Here is a 10,756-nt window from a genome sequence, read left to right as displayed (position 1 = left end):
GACTTTTCATTACGCAAAATTTTATAACTGTGAAGAAGTTTGTAAAATATAATTATAATTAAATATTAGTCCTGATTACATTACAAAACTATAAACAAATTAAAAGTTGCAATTGTTCTGCTATTAATAATGTATTTACCGGTAAATGCATGCTTTGATTTGAAGCAGGGCAAACCTCATCCCAATACAATTCCTTGGTCGATGGCCAAAATCCATGAAGCTATAGACGCTTCTCTCTCTTTTCTTTTCATCCTCAAGGTTATTCGGATTAAATTTTTGGTTCCTAAAAATGCTCTCCATTCAAACTAAAGGCATTATTCGGAAAGATGAATAATGTTCCCACGCAAATGAAGTAGAAAGGAAATTAGTAGTTTACAATACAATTTTTTTATTATTTGGTTAATATGTAACAATATTGTACACCTTGTGTTTAATATTTTAAGGGGTCTAAGATGAGCTCAATGATTCCCAAGTCTCTAAAGTTCCTCCGTCTCAGATATAAACCCCAGAAACTTTTTGAGCCAAAAGGGAAGGAATTCTTCGTTGCTTTATGATAATATCATCCAAGAAATGAATAACTAGGACAGACATTATGAATACCAAATACATCCTAAAAGTATGTTTAAAGAAATATTAAATAACACAAAGAACAATATATTTAATGACATACTTTCCAGAAATATGAAATAAAAAATCAATGTTTGACTTTATAAATCTTACTTTTTCTTGTCTCTATGAACTTGAATATTATGTGTTCAACAAGAACAATTTTTTGTTATTATTGTTTTTGTTGACTATATTTAGTTCTTAAGAGGAGATAAATTAAGATATTATTAGATAAATTATTAAAGCTTGGGCTGATGGAGGAATATATAAAATTTATATCTTATATGCAATTTGGGGTTACTCTATTCGAAGAGTCTGAGAAATAGAGTTATGCCATATAATCAAGGTATATAGAAAAAATACATCTTTTACTACAGGTCTTGAACCCTAAAAACAAGCATTTGTATTATACAAGAACTACGTGCTTGTGCTGGTTCAAAGCTTTAGTGTGCAGTAAAGCAATGTAATTCTATAGTGGGATTAGCGAAGAATTGTGATTCCTTTTAAATAATTGAATGGTTGTAGGGCTCTAACTCCCCGACCAGCATTTTATCCCTTAAAAAATAAGTGGCATCCATACGACCAAACATTGATTATTTTAACCATCATACATACGTATTATTAATTTAACATAATGACGTAAGGATTAGTGGTGTATCAGACTTCTCTTAACCTGATCACTCCTCACCTCTTCAAAGTTATAAAGGAGTTTTCAATTAACTATACATTAATTGTTATTATAGTAATTAAAAAAAAATTAATGTATAATTTATTATGTTATGCCAATTAAGAATTATGAATATCTTCCCATGCTCTCCAGACAATAAAAGATAATTATTGAAGAAAAAGAAAGGTTAAAAATTAAGACAATGAACTTTCATATTATATAGTAATAAAGATTAAAGGTATTATTGTAGGGTAAAAATTGATGTACGTCTCATTAAAATATTAAATGGAAACTTTACAAGATACTAAAATAATAGTTTTTTTTAAGTACATTATAACTTATATTTGATCTATTACACTTCATTTGTAATTTTGAAGTCTATCTTAAGAATACTTTTTTCCAGCAAATGGTGCAATTAAACAAAGCAATGGATTGAAAAAAAATTAAAGTGGGTGAAATATTAAGAATTTATCTACACTAAATATAAATGACATGAATTTGAGAAATGAAAATACATCATTTCAATGGGGATCCCTTAACAACTCTATATTTATTTGCACGCCTCCTACAAGTTTTTTTCTCTCCGTAAATCGGCATTTTGTAGCATACCTACTTTATTGACTCTATTTTTGGGGAAGTTATTACATATAACTGACACTAATATTTAGATTTTCATTGTGAACTCCAATCCAAAGTAATTAATTTACTGAAGCTCCAAAACGCTATGAAATCAAACTGTCATATATTTTGAAAGTTGCCTACCAATAATTATTTAATACACTTAGAGAGAAACATATGTTTTTAAGGGCGGTAGCATCGATTGATGAATCGGCGTAACAACCCGAAGAGAATTCATTATTGCAATATTAGATTCAAATAATTGTTCTTAAACTATAATTCACAATCGTAGCTAGCTGCCTCACTTCTGCATGTCCAATAAGCTTTTAATCTCTGATGAAAATTTTCATCTGCAGCAAGATATGCAGCCTTTTTCTTAAGGATGCCCTGCTATGTGAATAGAGAATGCAATTACGCTGCAGACATTGTTCAATTTTTCTCACAGTGGTCATGTAAGTTCTACTCAACCCTTAAGGGGTACATGGTTTATATAAATATTTTAAATGTGGTATATCATTAAAAAAGGTTGAGAATCCTTGGTATAGTGAATAGTCTTAATATGCACTTATCATTTTCTTACTGAGAAATGCATTTATTAACTGGTCGAAGAAGAGCATTCAGGTTGGGCTGTAGCCAAAAATATAGACAAGTAATTCGGGACTAAGTTTATTCTCTCACACAGTAAGCCCCCCTCCAAGTCTTGCATTAATGTCTTTAACAATAAATAATAATAATAAAAACAGAATCCACCTGTCTCTAGAGAGGTTAACTCTATAGACAAATTCAGACCACTGTGGATATATCAGAGATGAACTCATTGTAGGAATATTCAACCATTTGAAAAAATCAGAAAAACAATTACAAGCCAATCAGAGGCCTCTCCAAAAAAATTCTGCAAGAAAATAAAAAAATGAAACCCGACAAGGCCTGACAATTAAGGACCGACCAAACCCTACTTTTATGGGTGCAACTTGGCACCAATATAATGTTGGAAAATTTAGCTAGCCCCAAAGTTGGGGTAGGTTGGGGGTCACCTATTTTCTTCTTCTCATTTGCCTATAATGTCTATGCCACGGGTCAATATTTCCAGTAAATGAAGTAACTTAGTTAAAATATATCGCTTCAGCTATTTTTTGATGGGATGTGGCTGTTGAAAATGAATTGGAGGTTGTATCGAATAAAAGTACTGATTCTATTTTGAAGCTATTAAAAAAGAAAGACAATTTGAAGAAATAGGACACCATTTTATAAAAAATTTAAATTATTTTTTTTAGGACCCCTATGATTACCTATTTTGCTTTTAGTAAGCTACGCCCTTCAGGCTCATTTTTATGTATTATGAAGCAAAAAGAACATTATATGAGTATCTTTTCAGGTTGGACTTTTTATACTGGATAAATATTAAATGAATAAATAAAAATTCAAAAATGAACAAATGAACGGGGGGGAAAATGAACGAATGCTTGGCGAACAGAATGTTTTAAAAAAGAGTGAACCTGTACACGCCTGATTTTCGAAGATTTGTAGAAGATGATGAACATCATAAAGAAAGTATAAATTTTCATTCGGATTTGTGAATGAGGGAAGAAGTTGACAATTTCATTTTTTCTTCCAAAATTAATTCCTTACCAACAGTATATTTGCCTGTGACTCTGAAAGAGTAGCTTGTCTCATTAAACAGTCTAACCGTGTAGATTCTTTAGTCTTTAGACTTTTGATGAGCATTTCATCCATCAATAAATAGTATACAATTTTTGTCTTTTACACTGAAGGTGGTTATTTTAAACATCAAAACCTCAAAAAATATCATTCAAAATATCGCTTTGAAATTAAATACCTTCAGTTTTCCTGCACAATGTCCTCAGCAAGAGTGACGTAAATCCTTGGTCAAGAAGAGATTCATACCCTGACAAACTACAAAAAATCTGAAAAGTGGTCATAAACCATTACAAATTCATAAGAAAGGACATCAAAATAAGGCATAAAATAATCATAAATTCATTCTTTCTATTTATTTGTTTACCGTAATTTTAGTTCTTTTTAACTGTTGGACTTGACTAATTGATTCTAGAGTTCTTTTTTTTTTTTCTAGGAAAAACATCTTTATTGATTGTCATACGCACTTTTTTGCAATTTAAGATATGATCATCACCGATTTTGATGTTTTATGGTGAGCCGGCTTTTTGTATGAAATAAGAGAGTGTGTGAAATATTAGGATTCTGTGATTCTGTGGGTTGTTCTAGTCCAGCTCAAATTTGGGCCTAATGCGTTGCACGTTGTTCAAAAGACTATAACTCCACTTGCCGTTGCTCGATTTTAACACAAATTACGTCAAAAGATGAACAAGAACACAAACTTTAACTTATTTTCATTCATAATCTTATTTTAATCAAAAATAAAAGTTTGAGGCTCTGGTAAACCTTTAAAATGGCGCCCCAACAAAGTAGCAATCCTAATTTTGTTTTATTTTTTGTAGATAATATATCAGTACATGTTTTCGAACATATCCAAAATTCAATGCAGGATCGCTTCATATAATAGCATTAATTAGAGTATGTAAAACCGTTTTTATAGCATATTGGTGCTATTGTTCTATATTTAAACTCGTATTATATATAATATACATATTTTCTGTTGATTAATAAAATAAAATAGGATTCTTATTTAAGTATAATATAATTGAAAATGTATATATTTTATAAAATAACAATATGATTGAGTCAATCATATTCATTTTAAACTTAAATTATATAACAAATTCAACTTTTGACTCCTCTGATTCACTATAAAAGCAAACCCGTAGTGATTGTTCTAATTCGGGAATAAATTAATGAAGTTATTGCGTACCATAAATGGTTTTGGCAAAACCCAGCTTTTCTTCTAAAAAAAAGTCTTTCCTTTTTGATAATGTTATTCTATACAAAAATATATCTTTATATTTTTCATATTTTTCCGTTTATTTTCGAATAAGTCATTTGCCTTAATAATTTGATTTTTATAAGGACGTCGGAGGCTCTCTATTGTAGCTTCCCTTTTAATAGTCTTCTGAATATCCCTTGCAGTAACTTATGGCACAGAAATGCCACTCAGCAGACAATTGATAGTCATCTTGGTGGAACATGAGGTTCAAGAAGGCTTTACAGTGTTTATATGGCCCTACACATCCATCAGTAATATATTTTCTTAATATGACTCAATTTTTCCTTAAAATGATTTATGTGTCGTTTCTGGTATAAATGTACGGGTACAACATCGTGATAGTTGTTATCAGATATAATAGCACAAGAGTGGTGACATAGTCTACCATTATTCCTATAATAGAAACCCCAAGGGTGTATTATTGTCTGTACTTTATTCAAATGGAATGTCTGAGTCGCATCCTAGACAATAACACTGTAATTTTCTGAAAATTCACCAATTACCACAACTTCTTCCTCCATGATTTCTTCTTTCTTCTTTGTTTAGAAATTGCTTTGGCCCTTTCCAATAAAGTCATGTTTGGCTAGCTTGATTGTTGTTGTTTTTTTTTAAACGCTGAACAAAATCTTGTATTGGTAGTACTGTAGAACTTAATTCGCATCTATACATCACATCTTTGCAGGCATCACAAGTACAAAAGTAGCACGAAGGTAATGCAGGATTGCATCCAATAGATGCAATAACATGATGGTACCTTTGGTAAATTGTTATTTCGGCCATTTTCGATCCTATGATCATAAGTTTAATGTTTTGATGGAAAGTGAAAATATATAAAGAGTGTGTATCACACATTCTCCTGGTCGAAGGGAAGCGAATCTGGAAAATAGAATACTTAAACTTCGACTTATATCTAATTATATTATTACTTATATTATTAAGTGTCCAATAAAGTTATTTTAAATTGTTCAGAAATAATTGCTCTCGTATTACAATATAATATTTTTTACCAGATAACAATCTACTTTAATCATCAGAAGGATAGAATTTGACCACTTTGTTTATTAAATCAGGTGCCAGTGGTTTTCCCTCCTTTGTATTAGTAGATGGCAACATGCCTCTTTCATAAAGTAATTTCTGTGCTTGAACTATCATGCGTTGTGAGCAGTTGAAATTCTGCATCATTACTCTGATTCTCATAATCTTGGCGAAAATGATTAAAATCTGAATTATTTAACTATTCATTATTTGAAACTTTATAGATTTTTAGACCTTAAATCACTTCAGGCATGCAATATTCCTCACATAATGGAATAGTCGATACATTTTCTTCAGGAGAACCAATGAATAAGTCCAGTTTTCTTTTTATATGGGTTCCTGTAATTTTTTAGCTTTGATAATGCACAGGTTTTTGATTAATCAAAAACTGTCCTTGTATAAATGGACTTTCCCCTAAAAGAGTCAGTGACTGATTTAAAGTATCTGTTTCAATATTTTTCCCCAAAATTAAATCATCAGTAAATACTTTATCAATTTCTGTTGCTTTTGGAGAAACACTGATTTCTGTTTCTGTTGGTAATATCGGAGAATCTGTCTTATTCTGTGTTTTCCTACATCCAGTGCAAAGTCTATCATCTGCTCTAAATAACAGAAAAAAAAAACATCAAAAGGAGTTTTGAAACATCCCAAAGATACGTTCCGTAATACTTCTTTTTGTATGCTTTTATAAGATCTGCACATTACTTACAAAAATCCTTTTTATTGGAACATTTTATCAGCTAGTTATATCAATTTTTGAATCTGTCTAACTTAATAGTTTTCTTCAAAATGTACACATCAATTAAAATACAAAACTGTATTTCGATGTTTCAATAATTTAATGCGCAATAAAACTATATGGGGACTTACTTTGAGTATGTAATTTCTTTGTTAGGAATACTAACTTATTGACTCTATCAATATCATATTGTTATTTTATAAAATATATACAGTATGTCCAAAAATTGATGGTGTTTTTTTTTTTTTTTTTAAATCATGAAATAACCTAAACAAGTGATTTTTCTTGGGCGAAAAACTTTATTTACTTCCCAATATGCCGACCTTTAGGCTTAATACACTTTTATGCGTTTTGGTGTCGCTTCATACAGAGCATTCAAAGAATGTAGATAAATTTTTTCCCAATTTTTTTCGTCAGATTTTTTTAATTTATCCCCTGAAGTTGCTGGCACATTTTCATTGATTTCTCTCTGGAGCAAGGCTCACAAATTTTCAATGGGAGACAAATCAGGACTGATGGCTAGCCATGTGCCTTTGCTCCAGAAAGAGTCCAAGTTATCTGAACACCACGATTAAGCCTTTTTGGAGTGGTGAGCAGGGGTACCATCCTGATTGAAAATTGAACTTGATATGCCATCTAACATTTTCCTCTTCAAAGGAGGTCCACTTTCTTCAGTACGAGACAAAGTTGACATCAGAGACTTGCTGAGGATCTCCGTCATGTAGTACACATCCATCACAGTTTGGTTTTGTGGAATCAGGTGAAGATCTGACACTACCTGGTCACTGATAACGGCCCAAACCTAAATTTTCAGAGGAAATTTCACAGTTATAACGGGTTCCCCATATCCCTTATCTCTTGCCCAAAGCCGATCTGTTTGGGGATTTGGAAAATTAAATAGCTCAAATGGACTTTCATTACTAAAGAGGATACATTTCCAGTCATCTGCAGTACAGTGTTTCACGACATACACGACAGTGTTTCAGTCACTCACGACATAATTGAAGCTGGGCCTTCCTTTGGTTTTCTGAAAGTTTGGTGTGCAGACGAGGTTTGTATGGCAAAACATTCAATGAGTGCCTCAGGTAGTTGTGGACAGATGAACTTGGATATTTGATAGCCTTTGAAGTCAATCTTGCAACAAGTTTCCTTGTGGATTGCCTTTTTTTGGTCAAAGATTTTGAAATCACCAGTTTGGGAACTTTGCTAATTTTTTTCTTCCTTCCTCGACTCTTTTGATTTGCAAGGATTTGTCCATCCTTCCTTTTCTTACACCAATTAACAATGGTCTTGAGAGGAATCTGTAACCTTTGAATAACGTCTCTCTGGCTTGATCCACCCTCTATCATACCAACAGCCTTGGTCCTGGTCGCCAAAGAGTTCTCTCTCACCATTTCGGATATTGAATTTCAACTAACATCCTGTGGTGTTTTCTGAGCCCTTTTATACTGATGTATGATGCAATTATCGAAAATTATTGCATTAGGAAAATTCAATATTGCCTAATGATTTTATCACCAAAATTTCATTTTATTCTGACCCAAAATAATTTTTTTTACTATAAAAGGGATATTTTTAATACCACCATCAATTTTTGGACATACTGTAAATTTTCAATCATATTATACTTAAATAAGAATCTTATTTTATTTATTAATAAACAGTCAATATGCATATTATATATAATACGAGTTTAAATATAGAACAATAGCACCAATATGCTATAAAAGCGGCTATACATACTCTAACTAATGCTCTTGTTGGAAGCAATCCCATTAAGATCCCACTCTGAATGTTAGATATGTTTGAAAACATATAATTAAGTATTGTTCTTTTGTTCTTATTGATGGCGAAGAGGGCAAAATTCGCAGATTTAAACTTATTGGTATAAAAAACATTAGAAATAATTAATTTCTCAATTTTCGTAATCATTTCTTTTGGTTCCACATTATATAGTCTTCCTACTCAAGAATAACTTTTAAATAACCTGTAACGCTATGAATTTCATCAATAGTTTTAACTTTATTGAAATTAACAATGTACATAAACTTTGACACTGGAAGCTTCTTATGATTTTGATATGTATAAAAAGAAAGCCCTTGCTCTAAAAACAACCTTAATTGGAAGAGTGAAGGAAGTCTATTTTTTCATATAATAATTCCTATTATTTACTGCATATTGCTTCAGAAGATGACAAATTCATATTTTACCTTTCCTAAGATTTTGATTGATGGAACTATATCCTCTTTAGTTTGCTTCTCTTTAATAGGGCATAACAGGTAGAGCGGGAGGATTTTCTATCCGAATGGTGGTCTTCAAAGTCCTTATTCTAAAATGTAATGAGTTCACACTTGAATTATAGTAGATGTATAATCCTTACTACAGATATCTTTAATCCAGCTTATAACACAACATTAATCTGAGTAGGGAAAACGTCCATATACTGTAACTTCACTTCGAATCTCAAGTAATGTTTAAGTCCTTGAATATTCTCACCGAGTCCTCAGATGTCATTCAAGGTTATTTCATTACTATAATAGTATAGTCTATAGAGATCGTCTTCAAAAATATGCACTCAAGTTAAACTCGAGTTCCGAATCTCGAGCCCAAGTTCCAACCTCTGGCTATACCTTGGCCTTCTTATCTTAAATTATACATTTATCATAATAACAATTAATAAATTCTAAATGTATAATTGAAAACTCACAAAATCATTTCTTCTTTCCCCACAGCAATTTTAGAGTGTCAGGCATACTTCATCCATATTTATTAGATCCCAGGTGTTTGTTACATTTGAGAATCATAATGTTTTTTTTTGAATAATGTAATATTTAAAACATTCCAGCTTTTCTATTTTCAGTGTCAATTTTCCTATCATTTTTTTCTGAAAATAATATCAATTTTTAAGGTTTATTATTTCAAATGCCTGAATGATAATAAAGTTTTCTAATCCCATCTTTTCAACATTTAATACTTCGCCTAAACAGTGACTGGTCGTTTTATATAATACCTAGGAATAGGAATTTTTCAAGTAATAAAGTTGAGGTTAGGGAAAAAAAAGTTATTGGTATAGAAAGAGAGAGAGAAAAAAAGGAAAAATAATTAAAAAGAGAAAATGGTGATGGTAGATTTTAGTAAATGTGCCCAAAGTTAATTATCTCCTTTCAAATCTAATTTTTTTTTAAATCTTTTAGCATACCTAGTATATACTATTGTTAATCATTCTGTATTCTCCGCGTGTAAAATAAAGTATATATATAAACTCCATATCCTCATACATCTCATATCCACGTATATCATATGGCGCAGTCGATAAACCAGAACCAATCTTAAGAAACACAATGGAAGAACTTAAAAGTAAGAAGTTTGACTTTATAAAATCAAAAGTTAAGGCATACAAAGGTCATGTCACAAGGAGCATTAATGAACTGAAGCGTTCAAACAGAATGGAATTAGTAGAAATTTATAATCAAATGGCCCGTGGAAGATTACACATCTTAGAGGATATTTTAGAATTGATGGAGTTGAAGTCTGAAACAAAGGAGCAACAAGAGGATATCTTTATGTTCATGGAAGAAAGAGAATGTTCACTTCAAAAAGTTATTGATATATGTAGAGCTGAGGAAATGTCGAAGAGGGATGACGAAAAGTTAAATTCTGCAAAAGTCAACAAGATAAGTATGGAGCTACTGGAGCTACTTTTAATCCACTAGGATCCATAATTTTAAATGTAGGTTTTGGAAATGAGGAAATTAAAGAAGAATAAAAGTAAAGGAAAATGTTAAATTTTCTAATGTCGTGGGTATTGTATAAAAAATTAAGGATTTTACCACAAGATTATCCAAGTCAAATTGAGCGAAGGTAATGGAAAAGAGCCAGAGAATCTAGTGCTCGTGGAATCAAGGAAATGAAATATATTTCCGATGAAAAAATTAAAACCATGAGAGACAAGCTTGTGGAGGAGTATCCTGATGTATTAATTGATGGAAATCAAAAAAAGGACACAAATGCGTTATAACTTCACTGTTGCTTGGAAACCAGGAAGAAAAATGTTAGCAGCTGATAATTTGCCAAGAAATCCATACTGGAATCCGAGGAAGGACGACATATTGGAGGGTGTGCGTACGAATGAGGTTGCAAGAAGAATATTAATAAGAGCTGTATGTGGTAA

The sequence above is a fragment of the Lepeophtheirus salmonis genome, chromosome 4 (assembly GCF_016086655.4).
Source record: "Lepeophtheirus salmonis chromosome 4, UVic_Lsal_1.4, whole genome shotgun sequence".
In the NCBI taxonomy this organism is placed as follows: Eukaryota; Metazoa; Arthropoda; class Copepoda; order Siphonostomatoida; family Caligidae; genus Lepeophtheirus; species Lepeophtheirus salmonis.
This window is presented reverse-complemented; position numbering follows the sequence as displayed.